The following is a 14,096-nucleotide window of genomic DNA, read 5'->3' as shown; positions in this document are numbered from 1 at the left end:
CAAAATTTAGGCCCAGGCTTCGGCCTAACCAGAACAATGCGTGCCCCCAATTCATGCATGAGGTGCGCTGCCTCATGCACGCGCGCCCACACTCCGCGATGTCCTCTTCGCCGGCCATCTTCTCCGGGAACGTTGGCTCTCGGCTGCTGGGGTCTCCCCTTCCTCTTCGGCGTCCCGCGCTATCGCGGTCGGACACCCAGCAACCACCTCCTGCCCGGAACACCCAACCCTCTCCGGGGCGCCTCCCCTACCACAATTTGGCCTCAAAATGGCCATGAGAATGCCCGGCGAGCCCCGGGCCCATCAACAGGGCTGGAAACATTTGGCGTGCCCCGAACCTCCCCGCAACTCCCGCAGCAGCTCCGTTTCAGGCCTGAAAGCCTCTTCCCTCCTGGGGACGTGCCCAACCATCCCCGGGCTCCGCTCCACCGCAGCCACCAGCGCGGGCCCGAAATCCACCCCAAGCAGCATTGCTGGGTCTCGTAGCGCTTCCTCCTGCAGCGCTCCTCTTCCCTGCTTAACACGGGCCGAGTAAAACCGGCCACCTCACTGCCTCCTGCAGCCTTCCACCTCAGCCAATCGCTCCTGAGCCCCCCCCAAAACCTTTCTAAAATCACCCAGATGATCCAGGTAAGTATTAATTTATTTTTTCCTTCTTCCTCTATGTTACAATAATCCCTCCACTGAGGTGATATATCAGTTTAATAGACAAAGAAATAGCAGAAAAACTAAATGAGTTCTTTGCCGCGGTCTTCACCGAGGAAGATTTGGGTGGGTTACCAGTGCCGGACAGGGCATTCATAGCTCAAGAGTCGGAAAAACTTATTGAAATATCTGTAAATCTGGAAGACGTAATGGAGCAGTTCTGCAAACTGAAGAGTAGCAAATCTCCTGGACCGGATGGTATTCACCCTAGGACTGATAGAACTAAAAAATGAGCTGGCGGAGCTACTGTTATTGATTTGTAATTTATCTTTAAAATCGAGCATGGTACCGGAAGATTGGAGGGTGGCCAATGTAACGCCGATATTTAAAAAAGGTTCCAGAGGAGACCTGGGAAATTATAGACCGGTGAGTTTGACGTTGGTGCCGGGCAAAATGGTAGAGACTATAATCAGGAACAAAATTACAGAGCACGTTCAAAAGCATGGACTAATGGGACAAAGTCAACATGGATTTAGTGAAGGGAAGTTTTGCCTCACCAATCTGCTGCATTTCTTTGAAGGGGTAAACAAACATGTGGACAAAGGTGAGCTGGTTGATATTGTGTATCTAGATTTTCAGAAGGCGTTTGATAAGGTCCCTCATGAAAGACTATAGAGGAAATTAGAGGGATATGGGATCGGAGGTAGTGTCTTACTGTGGACTAAAAACTGGTTGAAAGATAGGAAACAGAGAGTAGGACTAAAAGGTCAATATTCGCAATGGAGAAGGGTAGTTAGCGGGGTCCCTCAGGGATCAGTGCTGGGACCTCTGCTTTTTAACATATTCATAAATGACCTAGAGATGGGGTAACTAGTGAGGTAATCAAATTTGCCGATGACACAAATTTATTCAAAGTAGTCAAATCGCGGGAAGATTGTGAAAAACTACAAGAGGACCTTACGAGACTGGAAGATTGGGCATCTAAATGGCAGATGACGTTTAATGTGAACAAGTGCAAAGTGATGCATGTGGTAAAGAGGTACCCAAATTATAACTACGTCGTGCAAGGTTCAGCGTTGGGAGTCACAGACCGAGAAAGGGATCTAGGTGTCGTTGTTGATGATACGTTGAAAACTTCTGCTCAATGTGCTGCTGTGGCTAGGAAAGCAAATAGAATGTTGGGTATCATTAGGAAAAGGATGGAAAACAAAAATAAGGATATTATTCTGCCGTTTTATCGCTCCATGGTGCGACCGCACCTCGAGTATTGTGTTCAATTCTGGTCACCACACCTCAAAAAAGACATAATGGAATTGGAAATGGTACAGAGAAGGGCGACAAAGATGATATAAGGGATGGGACGGCTTCCCTATCAGGATAGGCTGAAGAGGCTGGGGATCTTCAGCTTGGAGAAAAGGCGGCTGAGGGGAGATATGATAAAGGTCTATAAGATAATGAATGGAATGGAACGGATCAATGTGGAGCGTCTGTTTATGCTTTCCAAAAATACTAGGACAAGGAGGCATGTGATGAAGCTGCAGTGTTGTAAATTTAAAATGAATCGGAGGAAATTTTTCTTCACTCAACATGTAGTTAAACTCTGGAATTCGCTGCCGGAAAAGGTGGTTAAGGCGGTTAACTTAGCGGACTTCAAAAAAGGGTTGGACGGCTTCCTGGAGGAAAAAGCCATAGAATGTTATTGAATGGACGAGGGAATACAGTATTTCTAGGATGGGTGGGACAAATTGCTTGTTCTTTTGGCCGCTGTCGGTGACAGGGTGCTGGGCTCGATGGACCCTTGGTCTCTCCCAGCATGGCAATGCTTATGTACTTTTGTACAATACTGCCAACATATTTTAGATTAACATAACAACATAAGAATAGCCATACTGTGTCAGTCCAATGGCCCATCTAGCCCAGTATCCTGTTTCCAACAGTGGCCAATCCAGGTCAAAGTACCTGTCAGAAACCAAAATACTAGCAACATTCCATGCTACCAATCCCAGGGCAAGCAATGGCTTTCCCATGTCTATCTCAATAGCAGACTATATACTTTTTCTCCAGGAACTTGTCCAAGCCTTTTTTAAACCCAGATATTCTAACTGCTGTTACCACATCCTCTTGCAACGAGTTCCAGAGTTTAACTATTCATTGAATGAAAAATGTTTCCTCCTATTTGTTTTAAAAGTATTTCTATATAACTTCATTGAGTGTCCCCTAGCCTTTGTACTTTTTGAAAGAGCAAAAAATGGATTCACTTTTACTTGTTGTATACCACTTGGATTTTGTAGAACTCAGTCATATCTTCCGAAGCTGAACAGCCCTAATCTTTTTTAGTCTTTCCTCATATGAGCGGCAGGGCCGCATAGAGAGGGGGGGGGGGGGGGGGGAAATTCCCCAGGCCCAGCCTCCAAGGGGGCCCAGCACCGGACCATGGGGTCTGTCTCTGTCCCGGCACACTGGAGCAGGTGAGAGACCGTGGTGCTGGGCACCCCTTGTAGGCCAGGGAGGCGCAGACGCACTGATGTAGGGGGTAGGGACAGCAGCGGCGGCTGAATCCCAAGTGTGGTTGGGGGGGGGGGGCAGGCCCAGCAGCTGCATCCCAAGTGGGAGGAGGGCCCATGGCGGCGGCCCTGCCCTGGGCCCAGCTCTTTCTCTCGGCAGCCCTGTTGGAGTTCCATCCCCTTTATCATTTTGGTTGCTCTTCTTTGAATCTTTTCTGTTTCTGCTATATCTTTTTTGAGATAAGGTGACCAGAACTGAACACAGTACTCAAGGTGAAGTCACAGCATGGAGCGATATAGAGGCATTATATTATTTTTGGTCTTATTTACCATCCTTTTCCTAATAATTTCCTAATAATTCCTAGCATCCAGCTTTTTTTGGCTGCCGCTGCACATTGGGCAGAAAATTTCAGCGTATTGTCTACAATGACACCTAGATCTTTTCTTGGGTGCTGACTCTCAAGATGGACCCTAGCATCAGGTAACTATGATTTGTATTATTCTTCCCAATGTGCATCACTTTGCATTTGTCCACATTAAGTTTCATATGACATTTGGCTGCCCAGACTTCCAGCTTCAGAAGAGCTTCTCCCAATTTTTCACAGTCCACAATTCAAACTTGGTGTGATTATCTCACACTTGCTGTACATTCTGTGTGGCCTCATCCTATTTTTTGCAATCATGGCTCTTAACCTGTAAAGCAGCAACTTTACCCCTGAAAAAAGTATCTGTTCCCTTAGCTGAACTTATAGGTGGACCCTATCTATTTTAGCCAACTGTGAGCGTGTGTATATATCTCTATCCACATTTCTAACTATTTTTTAGAATATTTAGGGGCCCTTTTACAGAGAGCTACCGCTTGCACTTCTGGGACTACCGCCGGCCCAACACAGCCGCTGGTGGTAGTCCTGCCCCAAGCATGCGCCATTTCTGGGGGAAAAAGAAAAACACCAGCAATGGCTTGACTGGTGCTAACCTGGAGGGAATTGGGCATATAAAAAAATCAGAATTTAAATTAAATTCAAATGCAATAGTCTAGCTATCTATCTGCATGATTTTTGTTTCTGTAATGAGATTGGGTGTTTCTTATAGATTTTTGGATGCTGATCACAGAAATGACATCAAAGGTTTTCTATAACAAATGGTTTTCCAGAAATTTTCAGAACTTTCTTACAATACATGTGTGTCAACACGACATTACTAGTAAAGGAATGTCATTCATTTTAAATATATTATGATGTCATTTAGCCCTATTTTTTAATGTATTGCTTCTAGGAGAAGTTGATGAATAGCTAGTAATTTCATGACCTGATGGTTAATTAAACTGAAAATATTATAGAAATGTATTAATCATGCCAATACGTTCTGCTACTTTTGTGGTGAGTTCTGTCTGAAAGCGTAAAGAAAAAACATGACTCCATTGGTGAAGAACTGTATTTTAGATGTAAAGTTGGCAAGCAAGACAAAAGCTGGGCTCTCCGTATTTGTTGTGCATCATGTGCAGGTAATCTGAGAGCTTGTCTCAATGATATGGGGAGAGCAGACATTTACACCATCGTCAACAAGGAATAATAGCCACTCTACAAACACTTGTTACCTGACCAGAAGAAAGTAGCACATGAGCCACTTGTAAATCCGATGAAGTTCTTCTTAACACCCCTTCATATCAAGTTGGGACTCATTAAGAATTTGATCAAAGCTATGAATAAGAAAAGGAAATGATTTCAATACTTGATAGAAAGGTTTCCATGTATTAGTGATGCCAAAATTAAGAAAGGCACTTTTGTTGGTCCTCAGATCAGGGAAGTAATGAAGGACTGAATTTGAGAGGCTATTCGACAATGTTGAGCTGGTGTCCTGGAAGTCCATAAAGGATACGATGCAAAACTTTCTGGGTAGCAACAAGATGTTGAATTATGCTACACTCAATGACTGCATGATGACATGCAATACATCACTAAAGATAAATTTCTTACAGTCACACCTGGGTTTCTTCCCTGCCAATTTCAGAGACGTCAGTGGTGAACATGGTGAGAGGTTTCAACAAGACATCGCAACAATGGAAAAATGATATCAGGGGAAGTGGAGTCCAAGCATGCTGGCTAATTACTGTTGGACTTTAATCAGTGAAACTCCTGACACTGAATATAAACACAAATCAGCCCAAAACTTTGACATTGCTGAATTGACAATCATATTACAGTGAATGTTGTGAAATAATTACACTAATTCACATTGGTTAATGTGGACAGTGAAGCACACATTTCAGCCAAGGTTATATTCTGATTCAGGACAGTAAATTCTATTAGATTAACCCAAATTTTCCTCAAATTTGTTCTCCAGTGCTAACTATCCAAACAATAATCTACTGTCTGTACTGTATCTGGTAACATATTGAAATGTGTAACATTATCTATCTATGAAGATAGATAGATAACATTATATGTTGCAAAGTTACCAGATACAGACCATAGGTTATTAACTAGTCTCCTTGTGAAACTAGCAATCTTTTGTGTCTAATTAATTTTCTGTTTAAAAGTCCAGTGGAGAATTATAAATCATCTATAATGCAAATAGACTAGTAGCCAAAAAAAGCAAAGTACCATGTCCATTACTTTAAAGCTTAGGTAGAACTTGGGCTTGTTCAACAGAAGGTGTCCCCAGCTGGAATCTCATCATTTCTTCCATCTCTGCATGACATTCTAAATTGCGTATTGCCATTTGGAGGCTTTCTAAACAAAGTGCCACAGAGTCACCAATTATCAGGACCCTAAAAGCTATTGAACAGAAGCCTAATGTGACTGTGATTTCCCAGGACCATTTTGATTTTACTACAAATCTGCTTTGCAACAGCCAACTAGAGTTACTTTGGCACAAAAAGCAGTACTATACTTCAAACTGACTGCCTTTCCAACAATCCAGAATTTGCTGGCAGAAGATGGTCCAAAATAAATAATCTTCATAATTCCTAGCCCCACAGACCATCAGAATTGTCTTACAGTCTCTGCTACATTTTTACTAAGAAGTTTCACCAGAGGCCTGATGCATAAATGGAACATCTGCTGCCTTGGGAGCCAGTGCAGGTAGGAGCACCCCTAACTGACTTATCATTGTAATCTCTTCATGCCCAAGTGAGTTCTAGCAGGGTTACTTTACTTTGGATGTACACCATAGACCCAATATAACACGGAAGATGGGGACAAAATTTTTATACCGCGTTGTGAGTCCTTATTATATCCAGCATCCAAACCAAAGTTTCAGCGTGCTTGTCTGACATTGCTGTCTGGATGTCTCAACGCCACCTGAAATTAAATATGACCAAAACAGAGCTTCTCATTTTCCCCCCCAAACCCACCTCCCCGCTCCCCCCATTTTCTATTTCTGTTGATGGCTCTCTCATTCTCCCTGTCTCCTCAGCTCGAAACCTTGGGGTCATCTTTGACTCTTCTCTCTCCTTCTCTGCTCATATCCAACAGACTGCCAAGACTTGTCGTTTCTTTCTTTACAACATCCGTAAAATCCGCCCCTTTCTTTCCGAGCACTCTACCAAAACCCTCATCCACACCCTTGTCACCTCTCGTTTAGACTACTGCAATCTGCTTCTTGCTGGCCTCCCACTTAGTCACCTCTCCCCTCTCCAGTCGGTTCAAAACTCTGCTGCCCGTCTCGTCTTCCGCCAGGGTCGCTTTACTCATACTACCCCTCTCCTCAAGACCCTTCACTGGCTCCCTATCCGTTTTCGCATCCTGTTCAAACTTCTTCTACTAACCTATAAATGTACTCACTCTGCTGCTCCCCAGTATCTCTCCACACTCGTCCTTCCCTACACCCCTTCCCATGCACTCCGCTCCATGGATAAATCCTTCTTATCTGTTCCCTTCTCCACTACTGCCAACTCCAGACTTCGCGCCTTCTGTCTCGCTGCACCCTACGCCTGGAATAAACTTCCTGAGCCCCTACGTCTTGCCCCATCCTTGGCCACCTTTAAATCTAGACTGAAAGCCCACCTCTTAACATTGCTTTTGACTCGTAACCACTTGTAACCACTCGCCTCCACCTACCCTCCTCTCTTCCTTCCCGTTCACATTAATTGATTTGATTTGCTTACTTTATTTACTTTTTTGTCTATTAGATTGTAAGCTCTTTGAGCAGGGACTGTCTTTCTTCTATGTTTGTGCAGCGCTGCGTACGCCTTGTAGCGCTATAGAAATGCTAACTAGTAGTAGTAGTAGTAGGTCTCTGTTACCTTCACCGTCACTTGGGCTCCAGTAAAAGGCTGCACGTTTCACTGAAAAATCAAATGGACTTTAAAATATTAAACATCATATCCACACATTAAATGTGAATGTGGTCACAACACAGAAAACACAGGCTATAATTAACATCTTGGTTTAGTAAATGAGTCCAGAGCTGACTGTTTTGATGTTTCTCGTTTCTTCCATTTTGCAATTTCAGTAATCGATTTCAAAAGAAGAATATGAATCATGTCCACATTTTCAGATTACAGCTATTGAATAACAATATCCATTGCTGCTAAAGCCAATGCAATTTTTGGTGGTGAAGGTGGAGAATCATGCTGTCCTGAGATTTCAGTATATGCATGATGACTTAAAGCATTCGCTGCAATTGTTTTGTCTTTTAGACGATTGTATGTAGGATACTTGTCAATATGAATCTATTTCACAGTGTCCTCAATACCACACTGCACGAACAATTCTTGACACAGAGCTTCCATCTTCTCTTTGGAGTCTGACTCACCTTCCGGTTCCCCTATTTCCGGTGCAAATACTTCATGTGACTCTATCTCCTAGCACTTTTCAATTGTAAATGGTGTTATTACATCCTATGCCCTTCCTGCTAGATCGAAAACACTGTCAAGTGTTAGTTTTTTCAGACATTCAGTTATGGTAATTTCCTCATCAATGATCAGGTTTATTAAATTTCTGCGATAATGCATCTTGAATGTTGGAATGACACCTTGGTCCAAAGGTTGAATCTTGGAGGTGGTGTTTTTTGGGAGGTAACTGACCTTAATTTCCTATCACGGCTGATAACGTATTCTTCTGAGGGATGGGCTGGGCAGTAGTCCAGTAGCAGAAGTGCTTTAGGTTCCAACTTTTTCTTCCTTAAATATGCACACACAGATGACACAAAAAGTTTGTGAAACCACTCCTCGAAAATGTTGGCAGTCATCTATACATTTTTATTGTGATGGTAAGAAAATGCTAGCATTTGTAAGTTTCTGTGATGGAAACACCAGGGAGACCTCGATTTCTCTATGCATTGCAGTTTTACTTTGTGCGTGCCAGTCTTATTTTTTTTTTTGATTCATATTTTTATTAAAGGTTTTTTTTCAAAACATAAAACAGACAGAAAATCAAACAATATCAACAATCCATGGCAAATAAAAGAAGCCAAAATAAAAGAACAGAGCATTATCAGCGTTCCATCCTTAGATACCAGCATGAATATAAAAGGTCAGTTAGTGCCAGGAGGATTTTGACAAAATAAATCTAAGCGGGCCCAGGTCTTTAAAACAGACTTAACTCTATGGTGTCTTACTGACACTCTTGTCTTTCATCAATTTGAAACCCTGTGCCTTTTGTTCCCCAGATTTACTGGCTAAAGTCTTCTCAGGAAGCATGTGATAGCAAACTCCTGTCTCGTCACAATTGTAAATTTGCTCTGGATAGGTATTGGGTTTAAGGTGAAGGAAAAATAGGGTAAATAAATACTGGAGAAGGAGGTAGGTGGATGGATACTGGAGAAGGGGAGAAGGAAGTATGAAAGAAGAGGCAGGGGCAAAGGATAAAGAAAGGGGGACAGAGAGGGAGGATTGTGAAGAGGTTGAGGAACAAAGGAAGGAAACAGCTCTTTGAAAGAAGTCAGGAAGGGTGTAAATAATGAAAGTAAAACAGAAAATAGGAGCCTGAGTAAGGGGATAAGACATCAAGCTGGGGTTGGTAAGAGATGAGAGTCAGAGACAGTTAAGCTGGGGAGGCAATGGATACAAAGGTTGGAAATGGGAGATTAGAAACTACTACTACTACTACTACTATTTAGCATTTCTATAGCGCTACAAGGCATACGCAGCGCTGCACAAACATAGAAGAAAGACAGTCCCTGCTCAAAGAGCTTACAATCTAATAGACAAAAAATAAAGTAAGCAAATCAAATCAATTATTGTGTACAGGAAGGAGGAGGGTAGGTGGAGGCAGGTGGTTACAAGTGGTTATGAGTCAAAAGCAATGTTAAAGAGGTGGGTTTTCAGTCTAGATTTAAAGGTGGCCAAGGAAGGGGCAAGACGTAGGGGCTCAGGAAGTTTATTCCAGGCGTAGGGTGCAGCGAGACAGAAGGCGCGAAGTCTGGAGTTGGCAGTAGTGGAGAAGGGAACAGATAAGAAGGATTTATCCATGGAGCAGAGTGCACAGAAAGGGGTGTAGGGAAGGACTATGAAATATAGGCAACAGGAGACTTGGGGAAGAATAAGCTACAGGATTGGGAGAACTAGGAAGGTAAGCACAGTAAGTAAAAAAAAAAGCTGGTAAATAGGAGAATAGATTGAGAACTGGGGCGGAGGGGAGAAGGAATAAAATCTAACTACAGCTGGTAAAAAAAGCAGATGAGAGAAAGAGAGAAAAAATGAGATGGACCAGAGTCAAAATTAGATATAAGAGAAGAAGGGAAGAAGATAGACAGTGAAAACGCAGAAAATGGAAACTAGATCCTGGAAAAGAACACAGGAGAAAATTAACAAAGAGAGATCAGGACCAACCCAAGTGGAAAAACATTTGATTTTTAATATTTAGAGAAATGAGATGTCAGCTTTGAAAATACGGGGGTCGATATCCAAAGCAATTTAACTTGTCATTGGATATTCTGTACATCCTGATTTCAGCAATATTTTGTTATTCTTTCTTATGAAAAATCAATACAATGTATTATAACAAAGGGACTTCTCTGTATGTGACCCTGCCTATGCATGATGCTTGCACATGAGTGGTGCTATGATCCTGGGAGACAGTGTTTCATGCTCACCTTTCCATGCTGCTCCTTATTGATCATCAGGCCTTCATGGAGACATTGTGTGGAGTCAGGTGGTGCTGGTGCTTGGAGATTTGTCTCTGTAGCACAGGAGGAACAGGAGCTCTGACTCATAAATTGGGCTCCCTTCACAATGACATAGCTGTGCACACTGAAGAACGTTCCTCCATGTGCAGAGGTATACATGCACGTTCTGCACTTGGAGGGAATGTCCTACCTTTGCTGTGGATGTTTTCTCGATGCGGGGACCAATACCGCTGTTGCACATTTTTCATAGTGTATTTTCGATTGGCAGAAACGTTTATCTCTGATCGTCTAAGATGTTTGCAGTGCATCCTTTCTAAACATTTTTTTTAATCAGCATTTTCATATATTAGAAAACATTTAGTTCTTTCTTCCATTATGAACTTGCACTTTTAGACATTTTCTGATAAACGTTTATTTCACCATTTGAATGTCATATTGAAAATGCCGCTCTTAATGAACTTGGCGGTGGATGTTTCTCCACTAACCGCAGCAACCACCCCACAAAGTCTGAAGGCAAGAATAGAGGTCTTTTGGGGTCAAGGCAGCATACCTTTTCATATCATTAATGAACAGTCTGAATATGTGCTTGAAAGAACCCTATCTGTTGGAGATCTTTGAAACTAGGAGGGTGCCAGAGAAACATCTCCTGTGCATTAGCTGAAATCTTCAAAGACAACATGTTCACAATACATATCCTTCCTAACATTAACATGTTTTCCTAAGGGTATTTATTTGATGATTTGCATGACATCCGTTCCAAAAGATTTTCTTTCTCAAAGCACAGTCACTATTATGTATAATGAATAGCTTCAGTGTTTTTCTCTCTCCATTAGATATAAATTTACCCCAGGGAACTAATATTACATTATTTATGTATTTATTTGGATTTAGTAATTCCTTTTTCAGTAGTAGCTCAGGATGTCCCCCAAGGGCTTGCAATCTAAGGGGCCATATTACTAAGCTGCATTCGGCACTAATGTGAACTCAGGCATCCTGTGATAACTGCAAAATTAGTGCATGCTAATTCAGGTGCTAAAAGTATTTCTGGGTTTTTGTTTTTGGAGGGGGCATGTCAGGGGGCAAAGACTGGGTGTTCCTCTGCTACACTAGTGTGTCCACATTAGAACATACTAACTGGTTGGCTAGGATTAATGTGTAAGTCCATATCGCCTACACAACTTTTCTAAATGGCAACATGCTAATGACATAAAAATGCACAAATACACAAAAGCACACCTTTTGCATATCATGGCAGTTCAGGACAAAAAAGACCTCAGCAGTATAAGCCCTGACAAACGGTGGCTTAACACACCTTACAGGTTCTAATCATCCGTCAAAAAAACCTCAACCTAACCATATACTCTTTAATTGTATTATTCTTATTTTCTTATTATCTTAATAATTCAAACAAAGTGTCAGTAAAAACATCTATTCAAGCTGAACCATACTATTACTACTACTTATCGTTTCTATAGAGCTACTAGACATATGCAGCACTGTACACTGGACATGAAGAAACAGGCCCTGCTTGTCAGAGCTTACAATCTAATTAGGACACACAAACAGAACAAATAAGGGATAAGGGAATTACTAAGGTGGGAATGATAAATTATGGGTACTGAACAAGTGAGTAAGGGTTAAGAGTTAAAAGCAGCATCAAAAAGGTGGGCTTTTAGCCTAGATTTGAAGACGCCCAGAGATGGAGCTTGACCTACCGACAACTCAGGAAGTCTATTCCAGGCATATGGAGCAGCAAGATAAAAGGAACGGAGTCTGGAGTTAGCAGTGGAGGAGAAGGGTGCAGATAAGAGAGATTTACCCAGTGAAAGGAGTTCCAGGGGAGGAATGTAGGGAGAGAGAAGAGTGAAGAGGTAGTGAGGACCTGAGGAATATGATACATACAGGAGCTTATCTTTTTACAGGCCTATGGATGATTGGAACTTGTAAGGTGTGTTAAGCCACCATTTGTCAGGATTTATACCCTACTGAGGTCTTTTTGCTCCTGAATTACGATGATATGCAAATAGTGTGCTTTTGTGCATTTGCTGCATGTTTATGTGAATTAAGATTATTAAGATGATTTATATAGCCTATATAGGTTTTTGAAAGTTTCTGTGAGTTTCCTTAGTATAATGTGATTGGAATATTTCATTTTTTGGTGGGGAATTCATCATCTTGGTGTTTAGGTTAAACATTAATGCATGGCCATTAACACACATACACACACACACACACACACACACACACACACACACACACACACACACACACACACAAATCGGACTTTAGCCTATGGAGAAAACCCACGCAAGGGCACTCTAAGGCCACTTTTTACCGTTGCTTAGTAAAAGGACCCCTAATGGAGGGTTAAGTGGCATTAGTAAAATAAAACCTAGCAAGAACTGACTTGATTCTACCAAGACAAAGGTTCTTCTTTTGCACTGAAAGCTAAAATTCACAGCTTAAAAAAGAAAAAAAAAATCCTCCTAAATATTTCATTGTTAAAAATGATGCAAAGGAAATATAATATATCTTTCATCAGAATTTACTTTGTTTTATAAACTGTTGCTAAAATGAAACTTTGTTAATGTTTTTTTCAAAGAAGATTCAATCTTTGCTGACTTTATCAGTGAGGAATCTTGGACTGTGTTGCATACAATTTTTCAATATGGGATTGAATAGTAGGAAAATTCACAATACATTTGCCGTCAACATCATAAAACTTTTATGCATTCTAGAGTCTATATAGATTATCACACAAAACAAATATATTTTCAAATTCTGGCGGTCACCTTAGTAACAGTAACACACAGGGGGTCTTTTACTAAAGCTTAGCTCGAGTTATCTGCAGCAAGGCTTATTTTATTCCTATGGGCCCTGTTGCAGATTACTCAAGCTAAGCTTTAGTAAAAGACCCTCACAATCTATTTACTGCTAGTATTGTCAAGTAGCGCAGAACCCTCCAAATATTCTACTTGGAAACTATGTAGAAAACAGAATATATGGACAGCAGATCGGCAACATTTCCAGTTGAGACTGGTCACAGCAGTTATCGTTGGGGCTAGTTGAGAAGCAGGAATAGGGACCAGTTATGAAGATTTCAAGTGTATTTATTTTTATTTGTAGGGATTTATTAACCGTTTTTATGAACAGGTTCACTCAGGCCCGACTCTCTGGATCTCTGGTCTTCCCAGCTTATAGGCACAGATGGTTGTTAAGGAAAGTATAGGTTTGCTGGGACAGACACCCCACCTCATGGGGACACACTAGTTGAAAACCACTGTACCAAGACGTTCATTTCATTTTGTTAACAAGGAAATAGGTAAAAAGTGGGATGTTTGACCACGGAAATACAAATCCTGGAGACAATATCATAAAAACTTCTTTATTGAAGAAAAGACTCGACACAACTGTTGTGTTTTGGCCTACAGGCCTGCATCAGGAGTCTCCCGCTGTGACGTAGCGTATATGCATCTGAAATGCCTGAAACACGATTTGGTCCGTGTGACGAACCGAACGTAAAGTGATTGGCTATATTACAAAAGTGGTCTTGAAAAAGACCTTTCATGGTAAGCTTGTCCGTAGCGGGTCACTAGGAGCGCAGCATGGAACGTGAGCCTTTTCTTCAATAAAGACGTTTTTATGATATTGTCTCCAGGATTTGTATTTCCGTGGTCAAACATCCCACTTTTTACCTATTTCTGTGTTTTCCCGTGGGGCGTTCGAGTTCTACGCTTGATTGCGGATTTATTTTGTTAACAAGTCCATTTCTAACTTTGTATTTATTAAAATATAAAATGTTGAGCATACACATCAGTGGTAGACAAGCTGATACCTTTTTCTATTTTCTTTCCTGAACTTGTCTTCACGCTTCTT

This window comes from Microcaecilia unicolor, chromosome 1 (assembly GCF_901765095.1).
Source record: "Microcaecilia unicolor chromosome 1, aMicUni1.1, whole genome shotgun sequence".
Lineage (NCBI taxonomy): Eukaryota > Metazoa > Chordata > Amphibia > Gymnophiona > Siphonopidae > Microcaecilia > Microcaecilia unicolor.
This window is presented reverse-complemented; position numbering follows the sequence as displayed.